Consider the following 16,772-nt stretch of genomic DNA (forward strand, 5'->3'; position numbering starts at 1 on the left):
CCACTGACTTCATTCTTGACATGTGCCCTTCCAACAAGGCTCAAGTTTCGCTTCCATATGTTAGAGTTGGTATCATAGTCCTATCACGCAGAGTCTTTTTTACTTCCATGCCCACTTCCCTGTTCCTTATCACTGCTTTAAAAAAAAACAGCAACTTTTCTTTCATGTTTTACCCTTTCATGGACTTATCTTACGTTCATCCATACTCATTACATTACCCAAGTACTCACATTTTCCATTTCCTCATCATGCAACGTCACTGTGCATTCAGTGACTTCATTTCCCTCGAAACCACAACTTTACTTTTCCTTACATTCACCTTTAGATTCCGTTTCCTACACACTCTCCGAAAGTAAAATTCTTTAAAATATTTAGCATATGACAGTTACTGAAATGGGTTATACATAATACAGTAACAACAGAAACTACTGGTATGTCCCTACATTCACTGCATATGTCTCATGTTTGTTCTTGTTGCATATTATCCTGCATAATGCACTGAAATCAATACTACTATTATTACAGTGAAGAGTTAAAAGATATGGCCTTAATAACTGCGTTAGCGTGTGTTGACTGTGGAATTACTGCGTTCCGATCTGTGGATCTGCGATTGTTAAATTTATCCGTGTTAAGTGTTTTGCGTTGGTTGGGAACCCGAGTCCGGGTTTGTACGTTGCGTTGCGTACAGCCTGTGCGTTTGTATTTTATGAAGAAAGTAACTTGAATCTTTTCCCCTTCTAAATTAAATTCAGCAACGTTGGGTCTGGTTAGTACTTGGATGGGTGACCGCCTGGGAACACCAGATGTTGTTGGCATCCCTACGTGTCAAGTGGGGTTGGTGGAGGATTAGTGCCCCTCCCTGTAAAACAGTTAACTCTAAGCCCTTGGCCACCCCGTTTGGGATACATGGCGTCTGGCAATGAATGAATGATGAAAAACCAAATCAAGAAACGTTCGAGATGCATTTAAAAGACTGTATGGTGATGCACGCAGTTTTCGCTTAGTGTTTCGTGTACGTGTTTCTCTGTATAGATGAAAGTGTATATTATTATGTGCGGCTTTGCATGTATTATCCGTAGGATTGCGTGTAGAGTTGCGTCGGTGCGGCGGGAGGGGGAGGGGGGGTGAGGCGTTACATACTCATGCAGCAAGAGAGGGTGGAGCAGCGAAGGTAAGCAGAGGGGCGAGAACATTGGCCCCCCATACAATAAGTCAGGCGGAATGGACAGTTGGACACTGACCCACACCCCCATAAAACGCACTCCGTCCTGTCTCCCTTATCACCACACTGAACCTGGGGCCTGTGTGTGTGTGTGTGTGTGTGTGTGTGTGTGTGTGTGTAGTGGAGAGTGGGGGAGCAGTGTATCACTGCATCACTGGCAATGAAGCTGGATAAAAATAGAAGAAATACGAGAGAGAGAGAGAGAGAGAGAGAGAGAGAGAGAGAGAGAGAGAGAGAGAGAGAGAGAGAGAGCAGAATCAAGAAATACGAGAATGTGTGAAAAAAAATAAAAATAAAGAAGTAATAAGCCTAGAACTACACGGAGAGTGAAAACGTGAATAAGAATGATGCGTAAATGAGTAAATAAAAAATAAATAAAAGGGTGGACTTCAGAGAGAAGACATCATTCAGTCACAGTTTACAACACACGACATGTCCTGATAGTGACAACTTCTGGTATGTTAAAGACTCAGAGGTCATCAGTAGTAAACTTTATATTGTCTAATGATCGTAGTATGTTCCTTATGTTATTTTCTGCCTCGACTGACAGTCAGCAGATGATGAGTGCAGGTATACAATGTAGAAAGGCATTACATATCTGCAGACGATGGTGTTGTCTTGGTCGAAGTATTTGTCTCTTTAGGATTTAGTATAGGTTGGCGATTTGTCTGTCAGGTGATTAGTTTTAGGGTCTTTAGATTAGGCATTATTTTTTTTTTGTTAGTACTGTAAGGTCTAAAAAAAAATAAAAATAAAACAAATAATTAAATAAAAATTCAAAATAATAAAAAATTATATATATATATATATATATATATATATATATATATATATATATATATATATATATATATATATATATATATATATGCCTTAATCACCATGGGCATCGGCCCCAATAGTGGATAGACAAAAAAATAAAAATAAAATAAAATAAAAAAAATAAGGCTTGAATATAGTTTCCAATTTGTGATTGGTTTCAGGTGGTATGCAATACTTCTTGTTTAGGCTTGTAGTTCACACAGGTATCATCGAAAAAAACGCACCTGTGTTATTATTGCACACCGTATTAATATTGTTGTTGTAGCCCCAGGTTCACCTGGAATGTGAACCCTCAGGCTGCAGGTTGAAGTTGCCCTCCCTTCGGGGGATAGGGTGGAAGGTGAAGGACGTCTGTATAACCACGCTGTGGAGCCGCACGGTTATATTAGTGCCACCACATGAAGGCATCCCTCTCCAGCACCGTGTCAAAATTAAATGAATTAACAAACCATGCAATAAAAAAGGAATTTGTAAACAGGAAAATAAATACTTAAGAAAGAGGTACTGCATAATATCCTTTGTCAACGTGAATACGTCCAGGGGCGGTAGGAAGGTTACTAAGAACACTTCCTGACTGGTTTATTTCTAATTTTGTTTCGTTACCATCTTCTTGTGTGTTATTCATGCAGTTTTGTTTACATTAAAAATATATAGGAAGCAAAAAAGAAAAAGAGGGGATATTAATGGCTAGTTTAGATAATATATCGTTAAGAAAAAAAGTTCTAAGGAACTTCCTTACCCGACGAGAATATACACGGGCCCAGTAGCCATCAGTTTCTACAGAGAGTAACCCACACTGAATTGAGCTCAACCCCTCCTTCCCGAGGACATAACTTATGCCCATTCCTTTCTGCTACAAGAACAATTCGTTTAAAATAACACATGAATATTGCAGGCGGTTTATGAAGGCCATATCTAACAATTCCACTTCCAGCATTCTCTACTGAATCATCTAAATTCATCTGGAGATAACAAAAACCAAGTAGAAGTAATATTAGAACAGTGATTAACACTGTCAATTTCTTCTATTATAAACAATGAATTGAGTTTAATTTAACATTGGACTGTAGTCTAAATATGTTTAACTTGGGTTTTAAATTCGGCAGTATCAGTCAAACATTAGCTGATGTTGAGACACAGCTCTGAAACCTTTAAACCAATACACAGAGTTTGAAGTTATGGTTCACTGAAAGCAGAAGCAGTCTGCCGCAGCATATAATCCTAAGTAATGGTCACGCGATCGCCTGTGGAATGTGTTACTGGCTTTTACTGCGGAAATTACATTAGAATCATGTTTTGTGTATTAAACCACAAAGAAATCAGTTGCAGTAAGTTTGATATGCGTATGAGTGAAACGTATTTTTAATGTTTTGGGTGTGGCTTGCAAACGAGGGCGCTGTGGGCAGTAACCTATAAATGAGATTCGATCTCTATACTGTATCTTCACAAAAATTTACTGGTACTGAAGGCAAGCAGCAAATTCATCTAAAACGGACTTAAATGTGTGACATGTTGCAAAATTAAAACAAGCAATCACAGACATGGATAAAGTTAACAGTTCTCTTAAATAACAATAAAGAAAAAAAAAACATGCATGATGACAGCAGCCAATGAAAAGGAAACCAGAGCCTTTAAGAATAAACGCTGTCTCAATTGCCTTCTAGCTTTGACCAAACAGTGCCAGGAAGGTAGCAGAGGACGATCATCATCTACCTACGCCACCCTGTATTGGTCCTGCCACATAGTGACCAATATGTGCAGAAGAGTCGTGTAAGAACAGCAGCAGGAATGAGAGAGGGATTTCATATATATTGCTTAACGTAACCGTGCAACAGCATCAAAAGAATGTTACTGGCCCATTACTGAGATCGAATGGGAGGACCGTGATTTAACCAGTAAGCTCCTAGAGTTCCTGTGCGAGGGATTTTGCTGGAAGGGTACTAAGCGTACCGCCTTGCGCCTATCGGTTCATAGTTGTGAAGCTCATAGGTCCTTACTCCGGCATTCCCTTCTTTATTGAATTTTGAAAATGCCCACCTCCGTCCTATACTGAGGACACTGGGCGCAAATGGGTTAATACAGTTGGTCACTGCCAGTAGCAAGTGTAAGCTTTGTGTTTCTGGTATCAGAGGGATGTGACAATGTTCTGGTTACAGGTCAAGCGTTAAGAAGCTTTTTGAGCCCGGCAGTGCCTCTAGGAGTTGCTGACTTGTGGCACTGGATTTGTATTCTTGAATGTAGTATTGCGGAGTTGCCTATAGTCTGAGCAAATGCGTTGCGTTTTATATATATATATATATATATATATATATATATATATATATATATATATATATATATATATATATATATATATATATATATATATATATATATATATATATATATATATATATATATATATATATATAAATTCATGCAAAGACGACAAAGGGCTTGTTGATGGATCAATTATACTTACATGCTTACTTCAAACATATCCTTCATATGGCGATGTTCAGCTGCTTGTGCGGTAGGTCATTTTCCCTATGGTGATTGAAGAGAGTCACCAGGTTGTTTGAATTATGTGTTCTGTGAGGCTGGTTTGTTTTGCTAATGGTGCTTTCTACTTGGCGAAATTATCATGGTACTGGAGGTGCAATTTTTGGAGTTGCTGTTTAGGGGTGTGTGGGACATTCGTGGGAGTGTGGGGGAGTGGGTTGGCAATGTGAGAACGAGTAGCATGGGTTATGTTCCACGTAGGAAGAGGTCACCCAGTATCAGTTTCCTTGTTAGTTTCTTTTACTGGCTTAATGATAACTGCTGATAAGAACTGACAGTTTAGTTAGGTGGATTATTGCAGGGGGACTGTGGGCTCTACAGATGGGTGGGATTGTAGTGGGTCCTGATTCACTATGAAGAAAATACATTGTGTGAAATATGACGTCCTAGAAGTTCTGGTATGTGTTGACACTACAAGGGTTTAGGAACAACAGCATAAATCCGACCTCTCCCAGTGCATGTCAGCACAAGCTATTAAGTCTTTGGAAATCTGTTTATCTATCTATTGCTAAATGCCTTAATGCCGTAAGTAGTGGCCATTAATCGCCTCGTTGTTGCCCTGTCCCCCGCCATTTCGTTGCCCTCCCCCCCGCTCGCACCCCCTCTCTTATATATCTCTCCACTCCATCCCTCCACCTTATCCTAGGCCTCCCCTACCCTCTCCCCTCCCACATCACTCACACTCTCCTCGTTAGTCTCTCGCTCTCCATCCTCTCCACCTGATGTACTTCCACCTCAATGTACTTCTCCTAACGCTTTCTATCACAGCCACATCAACACGACAACGCTCTTTCACTTTCATATCTGTCAGTCCGTCTCTTCATGTAACTCCACATGCTCCTATCAAATAACTCATTTCCACTGCTCTCACTCTTGTGTCCATCCAACAAGGTCCAAGCTTCACTTCCTTAGAGTTGCTCTCACAATACTATCATGCTGCGATTTTTTTTTTTTTTTACTTCCATGCTCACTATCCTATTCCTTGTCACTGGTTTCAAACAACCAGCAACCTCTCTTCCCTGTTGTACCTTTTCAAGCACTTCATCCTCCAAACGTCCATCCTTATTCATCACACTACTCAAGTACTTACATGCACTCACATTTTCCATTTCCTCATCATCCAACTTCACTGTGCATTCAGTGACTTAATTTCTATCGAAGACCATAACGTTACTCTTACCTACATTCACTTTTACATTCCGTCTGTTACACACTCTCCCAAACTCATTCACCAAGCCTTGCAGTTCCCTTTCGTCATCAATTAACGCTACAATATCATCTGCAAACAACAGAACAGGAAGTTTCTAAATGCTGCCCTCTCTCATCAGAGCCACTCCAATATCCACTGCCCTACCTTGTATCTCTTTTATAACCCCAACCATATATAGATTGAAGAATCATGGCTACATGACAGCCCTGTTTCAAACCATCATTCAAACAGAAAAAATTACTCACTTCGCCATCCACACGCAGTACAGCCTTAGCACCCTTATTCATACTCTTCACGGCATTCAACAGTTTCCCATTTACGTCATGTATTCTTAATATTTTCCACATTCCTTGTCTGTTCACTCTATCATATGCTTTCTCCAAATCCATGAAGGCCGCTTACAACTTCTTTCTCTTCTTTAGGAACTTTTTCACTAAAAAACTAAGGATGAATATCTGATCTTCACAACCACTTCCCTTCCTCAAACCTCCATGTTCACAACTAATTCCACTGTTATTTCCCATACTCTATCAATAACTATCCTATAAAATTCTTTTCCTATTACCCTAAGAAGACAAATGCTGGTATGATGACCACACACTTCTTTTTCCCCTTTTCCTTTGTACATTGGAATAATTATACCTGACTTCCAATCCTATGGGACTCTACCTTCCTCCCAGGCCAATCTGCACAGCTTCCATATCAGTTCTACTACTATCTCTCCCTCACCCTTCAGAATTTCACCACACACACCATCGTAGCACCGGTGCTTTCAAATGGCCCGCCGCTGTGTTTGTTTATGGACCAAAAGTTCGGTTTGGTATTGAAACAGAGTGGTGGTGTTGGACTGATTGGGATGAGTCTCCTATCATGTAACATTAAGGTGATAGTTACACATCCTTGTAAAGAACAAGTAACGTATTTCTTTTGTAGGCATACATTTTTTTTTGTGAGGAATCGGACGTTTGTTTAGGTGGTGCTGGAGTGAAGGAAAATTCAGTATAGCATGGCTTAGCTAAGAAGTGAGCACTGCTATATGGTATGGCTGAGTTGTTTGTAATATTCTGTATTCATTGGTGACAATATTAAGTCAGTTTAGATATTAAAAAGAAAATGAAAATGTGGATTTCGTGTAGCTGTGTTTCCGCGCTGAGAGCGTCACGCTACTGACGCAAGCCTTTCCATGGCTGACGTGATTAAGGCTGGACACAGGTGCGGGACTTGTCCCTTATTTGATCATTTTCATGTAGTTTTATCCTCCTAAGTCGCTTCTTAGTACATTTTTTGAGTTACCTGAGGTGGCCATAGTATAGCAGCACACATTTCTTGTAGGTTGGGCGAGAGAGGTGTGGGTTACAGTGGACTTCCCATTAGGTTCTTTCACTACGACCTTTCTTGGGATTATTCTTTCTTATTCTTTCCTCACATCGGTAGAGGTAAGTCACAGTCTTAAAGATCGTGTTCATTTGAGGGTTATGTGTAAGAATGTTGTGTTATTTTGTGTAACGTATGTTACCTGTGTTTTTGCCAGTTTTCCTTAAGCAGGGTTAAATTTTCCCCTCATGTTTGCTATTTTAAATTTTTTTTCTGTCAATTTGTCATCATGGATAATAATTATTGGGTCAGTTTTTACACGTTTACTTCATCCGATTTTTGCATCCAACCTGAGTGTTTCATGTTTTTTTGTGTGATTCGGTCGATTTTGGCCTTCGTTTCTATCGGAAGTCGCTCGTTTTTGCCGAACGCAACTAGCGACTTCCTATAGAAATGACTGGTCAAAATCATCTAAAATCACACCAAACACAACAGAAAACAGGTTGGATGCCTGTTACCACGTGAAACGTCCTAGTATTATAGCCAAAGGAAATTAACCTGGTAAAATTTCGTATTTACACCGAACTGCCAAAGAAACTTAAAATTATATTATTACGAATGATTTTAGTGTTTTTCGTTGGAATCTGATAATCATTTCTGTCGGAAATAATTTTTTTTTTTTTTCAGTCCTTCCCACCCACCCCAAGAATAATGGGGGACCTGCGGGAAAGCGGGGTTTTGGGTGGCAGAAACACGCAAAAGCGAGTGATTTCCGACTGGAACTGATATCAAATTTTAAAAAAAGCACTAAACTCCTTCGGATAAATACCAGTATAATTTTAAGCCTCTAAGAGAGTTTGTGTTTCCTAACTGGGGGGCTTCGTCCCCTAGACCCCCCAGCCCTGGCTGTGCTTCCTAACTGGAGGGGTTCGCCCCGCAGACCCCCCTGACATTAACCAAACCTCATCTAACCTAACCTAACCTAACCGGGTGCAAATACGAAACAATGCCTTTACCTAACATAAACTGACGTTCATGTTTCCTAACTGGGGGGCTTCGCCCCCCAGCCCCCCCCCGACATTAACCAAACCTCATCTACCCTAACCTAGCTGGGTGTAAATACGAAACAGTGCCTTTACCTAACAGTTTACAGTTCCTCGTCTGTAGTTGTAACAGCAACTGGTGACAGGTGATACCACAACACTCTGATCCTCACGGAAAATGAGACTTTTGCCTTGATATGGGAAGTTTGTTCCTGTTGATGGTAAAATACCATGTGATCGCACAAAGGCTACAGCTTTATCTTCTTACTGTAGAACTGTGAAATAGCAGTGCAGTAATTAATTTTGCAACCTTGACAGTCCATGGCTGGAGACGAACTGACTTTCAAATCCTGCAGGTCCTAGCTTGGGGCGTTTGAAATCCTACTCTGTGATTGGCTGAATCATGTGCTACACATGCAATTTATCCACCCACACACATAAGACGCACCAATGAACACACACAACTGTCCAACCACGGCAGGGGAAATCTCTCTCCCAATGAAAATAATAACTATGAATTCCATAACTCAACAACGGTTGATATAAGATGGAAGTGCCATAGAAGAAAAAAGGCTTATAACTGCGTAAAGTATAAGGAGAGTTAGCCGATTATGTTGTCAGTGAGTTGGGTGTAAATACGAAATAATATGATCAAACTTTCAAATGTTAGTGCTAAGTCTACTAATACCAAGTCTGTTCATTGTCCCTCAGGGTGCAGCAAGGCGTCAGTTGACTTAAGTAACAGAAAATGTATAAAAGGGCAGACTCAATCATTTATAATGAGGGAAAACAAAGAAGGGGATGAAGTGCGGACTCGTTAAACCAGTTTTGTCACTGCCAATCCCATCGACGTACATAAACATGAATCAATTGCAAGGTCCCTAATTTGCACAATTTTCAATTTTCGTGAGTGATTTTTAGTACGTATACACGTGACACCTTCCTCTACAAGATGCCAGGCAGGGACAATGCCTTACCCAGCATGACCTCCTCCCCCCCCCTGCATGCCAGTCTCAGCAATTCACCTGTTATCAGTAACCTGCCCAGTAAAGCCATGTCATGCCACGGTACGAAATTCAGGGCCAGAGTAATTCCCCAATCAATGACAATATGGAGGACAAACTTTACATAGCATTAGAAGAAGAAACAGAAATGATGATCAGGTAATGTGGCAAAAAAGGTCAGGTATGGTGATGAGTTAGTGAGTGAAACAATGCTTATAATGCCTATATTACTGCTTGAAAACCAATATTCTCTTGTACTACATATAAATTCAAATTCGTACCAAGTAAATAAATAAATGCCATTTATGAGTGGTGTGAAATAGTTTTCCTCCCATAGAAATCGTTTTCTTTGGTGCCAGCCTGTTAGAAAACCCAGTAAGGTAAGGAGGTACTCCTACCTGTATCGAGTATTTAAAACCTCAGGTGAGCAATTTCTCTATGAATTTTCGATGTTTCTCACCAAAAGCGGAGGTTTGAGCCAAAAGAAAAAATTTCCAAAAATGGTCAGGTTTGGGGGGAGTCAGTGGTGGAAAAGTGGTCAGGATGGGGCTGGTTAACCGTATAACTTAACAGTAGGTTCCCTCACACCCTTACACCTTCTCTCACACCCCCATACCTTCCGTCACACATTTCAGTCCCTTCCCTCACTTTGGACTGAAAATGTGTCATGATCTGGAGAGTGTAGCATACATCCACTCACCACCACGGTCAGGCATCAACTGAACTTGCGTTTCTTGCAAGCTGACGTCACTCCGATGCTCCGCCCCCTGCGCCAGCTTGGACCCATTTTAGATGGAAGTGATCCGACTTGGTAATAGTAGACTTAGTGTGAGTGGGCAAGCGGACACAAAGCACACTCGTCTGTGATTGTGATTGACGAAAGTAAATCGCGTGTATCCCGTTTATTATCAATTTGCAAGAGAAATTTCATAGAAGAAAAGATTCTTAGAATGACCCAATCTACTAGAAAATGTTAGCAAAAAGTTGAAAATCGCATGAGGTACACATGTAATGTTTGACCAATTATTGTATAACTTACTAGTATTCACAAAGCTGGTTGCCTAGCCTTACATAGATATTAGTCCTGATTATTATTTCTCTTCACTAGTGTAATGTCTAGCCCACTGTACATGACCTTGTGGGTCTCATATATTTTTCTTTTTATCCGTTTTAAGTTCTATAGCCCAGTCCAGGATGCATTTCCAGAGTTTAATATGTTTTTTTTCCTATTATTCCCAATGCATGGCCTAACCAGAGTTATTTTCGGATGAATGATATTTTATAATTATTAATGTAATGATGCTAACTAGGATTGAACCTTGATTTCCTGTGCCGGTACTCTTATATTATTATTATCATTATTATTATTGTTATTCTTATTATTATAATTGTTATTACTATTATTACTATTATTAGTAGTAGTATTGTTATTATTACTGTTAGTATTAGTACAGTATTGCCTAGTTTCTTCATAATACAGTATTGAGGTGAGGGTTCATTATAACATTGGTAGGAACCAGATTATTGTAATCAGAGTAGTCTACATTATTGTATTTGTTCACAGTGGGGCTTACGTGGGGACCAGGAGAGTCGTGGTGGTGTGGTTTTCCCCAGTATTAGCATTCAAGTACCAGAGTGTGGGAGGTCTTAATGTGTACCTCCCTGGTGTCGTGGAGCCCCAAGAAGAGCAACCCAGTGGAAGCGTGTCACTCACTGTAGAAGGTGGTGGTGACGAAATGATCTTTGAAAGCAGATTTTCTAGCTATACTGGTGATGTATCGGATATCCGCCTCCGCCTCCTGAGGGCCACACCCCTGTACCCAGCCCGGAGACTACAGGCCCCTTCGCCACCTGCAGCCCTGGACGAGAGAGGACGCCCCTGAGAGTCGTACCGTGCCCTCTCAGCACGCCCTCCCCTGGTGGTGCCCCTATTCCGGCAGAGTTGTCGCCGGCGTGTCTCCCCGCCGCCCCCACCATATAAGTGACTTATGTTAAGTGTGATGTTGCCCCAGAATTAGTGTAACAGTGATACAGTGACTTAGTGTATATTGAATACCGGGGCGAGTAATATCACGGGCGGATCAATAAGGACGAGTGCAGAGACTGAGTTCTGGTGAATCAGACTCACGAGTGACGCCCTAGTATAAAATCAGAAAGACTCCTACCACGAGAGATTTTCCATAGCAATATATCCAAACGTCCTTTGCTACCAGGAAAAAGTGGAGAAAAAGTGTTAGTAATATCCTCATGCTTGTATTACCATAAACAGAGTAAATTCTCAGTGTCTTCTAACCCCCCCTCAAGAAATCTCCTCTCAACAGTCAGTGTGTATGAAAGAACCTGGACTAGCAATATAATCAATTGTCAAAATCCCTTTGCCATCAGAAAATATTAAGTTAGAACCCGTAACATCAATTCCCTCCCAATATTACTATAACTTTGATCTGACCCTCCGCGCTTCACCCCTCGCCCCCCCCCCCCCCCGTGTGAGACCCACTCCTACGCTCCTACGCGCACCACGATCCTGTATTCCATGTACACCTGTGCACTAAACTTACAGTGTTAGCATCAGTGTCTGTTAAGCCAGTATCCTGCGAGATACTAATTATCTAGTTAAGGTTTTATTTTCTGTCACATCTATCTATCTATCTATAGCCCGACGCCCTAATCCCACAAAGGGTGGCTGCAGACAAAACGCCTCCAAGTCACTCTGTCACCCACCATTTGACTCCCCTCCCCCCAACTCACCCCCCCCTCCCTCATATACCTCTCAACTCCATCCCTCCACCTCATCCTCGGTCTACCCCTCCCTCTCCCTCCCTCCACCTCACCTACATACACCCTCTTAGTCAGTCTTTCATTCTCCATCCTCTCCACATGTCCAAACCACCTCAGTGTATTTCTCCTAATCTTTTCAACCACATCCACATCTACCCCACAACGTTCCTTCACTTCTTCATTCGTCAACCTGTCCCTCCATGTCACTCCACATGCTCCTCTCAAGTAACTCATTTCCACTGCTCTCACTCTTGACTTGTTCCCCTCTTGCAAGGTCCACGCCTCGCTTCCATACGTGAGGGTAGGGATCACAATACCATCATGCAGTGACTTCTTAACTTCCATACTCACCTCCCTATTTCTCATCACTGCTTTCAGTGTGCCAACAACCTTCCTTCCCTGCTCTACCCTTTCACGTACTTCATCCCCCAAAGTTCCATCCTTACTCATCACACTACCCAAGTACTTGAATGCACTCACATTCTCCATATCACATACCGTGTTGTATTATCTCCTGTTTTTGTCCTGTGTCTGACTGTGGTACATTGTCTCCGAGGAGGGCAGAGGAAGAGCAATTGTGCCAGTTTTGAGACTTGACCCTGTAACCCAGCAATTTTTGTGATTGGGAAGTGTGACATTCCATTATCCCCCTTTTTTTTCTTTTCCTTATCGATGGTTTGCATTATTTTTTTTATTTTATTTTTTTCTCTCTGTGCCACCACACTATCAATTCCTGTAGCTTTCCCAATTCTTACTTTCTTCATTACTTCCACTGCTTCCGTCCTACTCATCTCTTCCCCCTTTTCTATCGCTTTCCTTCTCCTAACCATTCCCCAGCCACTTATACGCGCATTAGTTCCTCTACAGTATGTTTAGCAATTCATTAAAGTGTTCTCTCCATCTGCACTTTTTCTCTATCTATCTATCTATCTATTGCCAGACGCCTCAATCCCGTTTGGGGTGGCCACAAACAAATCGCCTCCACTTCGTCCTGTCCCCCGCCATTTCACTGCCCTTCTCCCAACTCACACCCCCCTCTCTCATATACCTCTCCACCCCATCCCTCCATCTCATCCTCGGCCTCCCCCTCCCTCTTCCCCCCTCCACCTCACTCACATATACTCTCTTCGTCAGTCTTTAGCCCTCCATCCTCTCCACATGGCCAAACCACCTCAGTGTGTTCCTCATAACACTTCCCATCACATCCACATCCACACCTCAACGCTCCATTATATCCTCATTCATCGCCTGTCTCTCTGTGTGACCCCACAGGCTCCTCTTAAATAACTCATTTCCACTGCTCTCACTCTTGACTTGTGTCCTTCCAGCAACGTCCAAGCTTCACTTCCATACGTTAGAGTTGGTATCACAATACTGTCAAGTAGTAACTTTTTCACTTCCATGCTCACTTCCCTGTTTCTTATCACTGCTTTCAAAGAACCAGCAACCTTTCTTCCCTGCTGTACCCTTTCAAGCACTTCACCCTCCAAACCTCCATCCTTACTCATCACACTACCCAAGTACTTAAACATACTCACATTTTCCAATTCCTCACCATCCTACCTCGCTGTACATTCACAGACTTCACCTCTCTCACTTTACTCTTCCCTACATTCACTTTTAGATTCCGTTTCTTACACACTCTCCCAAACTCATCCACCAAGCCTTGCAGCTCCCCTTCGTCTTCACTCAACAACACAGTATCATCTGTAAACAACAGTACAGGGAGTTTCCAAACACTATCCTCTCTTACCAGGGCTACACCAACATCCACTACCCTACCTTGTACCTCTTTTATTACCCCATCCATGAACAGATTGAACAACCATGGAGACATGACACATCCCTGTTTCAACCCAACCTCCAAAGAGAAAAATTCACTTAGTTCACCATCTACACCCACTGCAGCCTTAGCACCATTATACATACTCTTCACAGCATTCAACAATTTTCCATCTACTCCATATATTCTTAATACCTTCCACAATCCTTGTCTATCCACCCTGTCATATGCTTTCTCCAAATCCATGAAAGCCACATACAACTTCTTTCCCTTCTCTAGAAACTTTTCCACTAAAGATCTAAGAATGAATATCTGATCTACACAACCTCTTCCCTTCCTAAAGCCCCCCTGTTCTTCTCCAACTAATTCCTCTGTTCTTTCTCTAACTCTGTCAATAAGTATCCTACCATACACTTTTCCTATTATACCAAGAAGACAAATGCCCCTATGATTACCACACACTTCTTTTTCCCCTTTACCTTTGTGCAAGGGAATAATTATACCTGACTTCCAATCCTCCGGGACTCTACCTTCCTCCCAGGCCAATCTGCACATCTTCCACATCGATTCTACTACTATCTCTCCCCCATGCTTCAGCATTTCACCACACACTCCATCAATTCCTGGGGCTTTCCCCATTTTGACTTTCTTCATTGCTTCCACAATCTCTATCCTACTGATTTCTTCCTGTCTTCTCACCTCCCTCCTTCTCCCACCCATTCCCCAGCCACTTATACTCGCATTACTTCTATCCTGTATGTTCAACAATTCCTTAAAGTGTTCTCCCCATCTGCTCACTTTTTCTCCCTTCTCCACTAGTAATCTACCATTTTTATCTTTCACTCCCCTGCTAACCTCACTTCCAACCTGTCTTACTCTCTTCACCTCTTTCCAGAACATTTTCTTACAGTCCTTCCACTTTACCCTCAAATTCCTTCCAAATTCCTCATCCACTCTCTTCTTACTAATCTTTTCACCTCTCTCTTTCTCTCTACATATAACTCTCTCTTCCGCCTCTCAACTTCTTCCACGCCCCTATTTCTCATCCATTCATTGTATGCTTTCTTCTTTTGTGCCACAGCCTGTCTCACCTCTTCAGTCCACCACGCTGTTCCTTGCACCCCCCTCCGTCTTCTCTTCCTCCCACACACCACATCACATGCTGCACATATTTCTTCTGTAAATATCCTGCACACACCTTCCACATCCCCCATCTGCTCCAATTCATATTTGCCCAATCGTTCCTCCACTTCTCTCTTATATTCTGCCTTTTTCTCATCCTTTTGTAACCTTTCCACTCTCCTTGCAACTACTCCTTCCTCTCGTCTTTCTCTTCTTCTATTCCTCCATCTTACTTGTATCCTAATTCTGGCCACCACCAAGTAGTGGTCAGAAAGTCCACTCCCCCAACCTCTATAAGCTCTTGCATCCATTACACATCTTCGCATCCTTTCATCCACACACACATAATCAATCACTGCCTTCCTTTCATTCAGTTCACCACCCACCCTTCTCATCACTCGCCATGTATACCTGTGGATCATTTTATGCCTGAAGAGGGTATTGGCTATCACCAACCCCCTCCCAGCACAAATGTCCACTAATGCACTGCAATCCTCATCTATCGCAGCAGGCACACCCCACTCACCAGCTATTCCATCCACCTTCACATTCCCTACTTTACCATTCATATCACCGATCAAAAACACTCTCTCATTCCTTCCAAACTTTTCCATGCACACTTCCACATTTGTCCAGAACTCTTCTTTCACTCTGCTAGCACGATCTTGCATTGGCGCATACACACACACAATCGCCCACATTTGTATTCCAACTTTCAACTTTATCCACACAATCCTTGACCCAACTGATCCATAGTGTCTTATGCTCTTCTTCCATCTTTTACTCACAACTATACAGACTCCTTCCTTTGCCCTCTCATTCTCACCTACTCCTGCACATATACCCCATCCATACTCCTATTCTCTCACACTTTCTCCTCTCCATTTTGTTTCAGTCATTCCACATACGTCCACTTTTGCACCCTCAAGCACCTGGACAATCTCTCTCTCTTTCACCTCATCATTCGCTCCTCTTACATTCCACGTAGCCATTACCAAGTCCCTTGTCTGGTCCTGGGTCGTCATCGTTTGGTCAGTCCTTGTCCGAGGCTTCTTGTTTGTTTATTTTAGTTAGTTGTTTTCCGGGGAGGGGCACTAACCCTCCGCCAACCCTTTTAGTCACCTTTTACGACAAGCAGGGATACTTTTTCTTGCTTCTCCAATATCAAACTACCATATTTTTCTTTCACTAGCATACAAACTTATCACCCTGTCTAACCCTCTGTACCTCCTTCCAGAAAATTTTCTCACATTCCCTCCACTTTACACTCAAATTCCTTCCAAGTTCCCCATCTACTCTCATATTACTCTCTCTCTCTCTCTCTTACTACTCTTTTCACCTTTCATTTCCATTCTACCTATTACTTTCTTCTGTCTCTCAACTTCCTCCATGATGCTGCTTCCTATCCACTCACTATATGCTGTCTTTTGCACCAGTTTCATAAAATGAATGAATTCGTGATCGTGGAGTTGGTTGGAGATGCCTATAAGGCTACACCCACCGGCCAGCACGGACACCCTGTTCACTGGACGATGAACCCAGTGAAATTGCTGGCGTGTTTTGCAGCTGAGGCTGGTATTGTCCTGAATCATTGGGAGTAATTTCTAGTTTACAACCCAGCTTTACTGCCACGCCAAGAAAAATCAGCTACTTTGTTGTCCGAAATGTGCTGTTCGCACTGGCACAGACTGGAAATAATGGGCCGTGAAATATAACGTACTGGAACGTCACCAGAGTCGTTCTTTGCCAATGTATTTGCATTTAGGTAATATATATGGCCTTACAATGAATCATGCTGGTACAATTAGTACCAGTCATAGTGTTGCCTGAGCTGCATGTGTCGGGGTGGATGGGGCATTCTATATGTACAGCCTGCATTTCCCATGAGTTTCAAGATAGAGTCTTGGACAAAGGCTTTCTGAATACTTGGCTT

Source organism: Coenobita brevimanus, chromosome 27, assembly GCF_032717465.1.
Source record: "Coenobita brevimanus isolate Jiangsu-jjx chromosome 27, ASM3271746v2, whole genome shotgun sequence".
Lineage (NCBI taxonomy): Eukaryota > Metazoa > Arthropoda > Malacostraca > Decapoda > Coenobitidae > Coenobita > Coenobita brevimanus.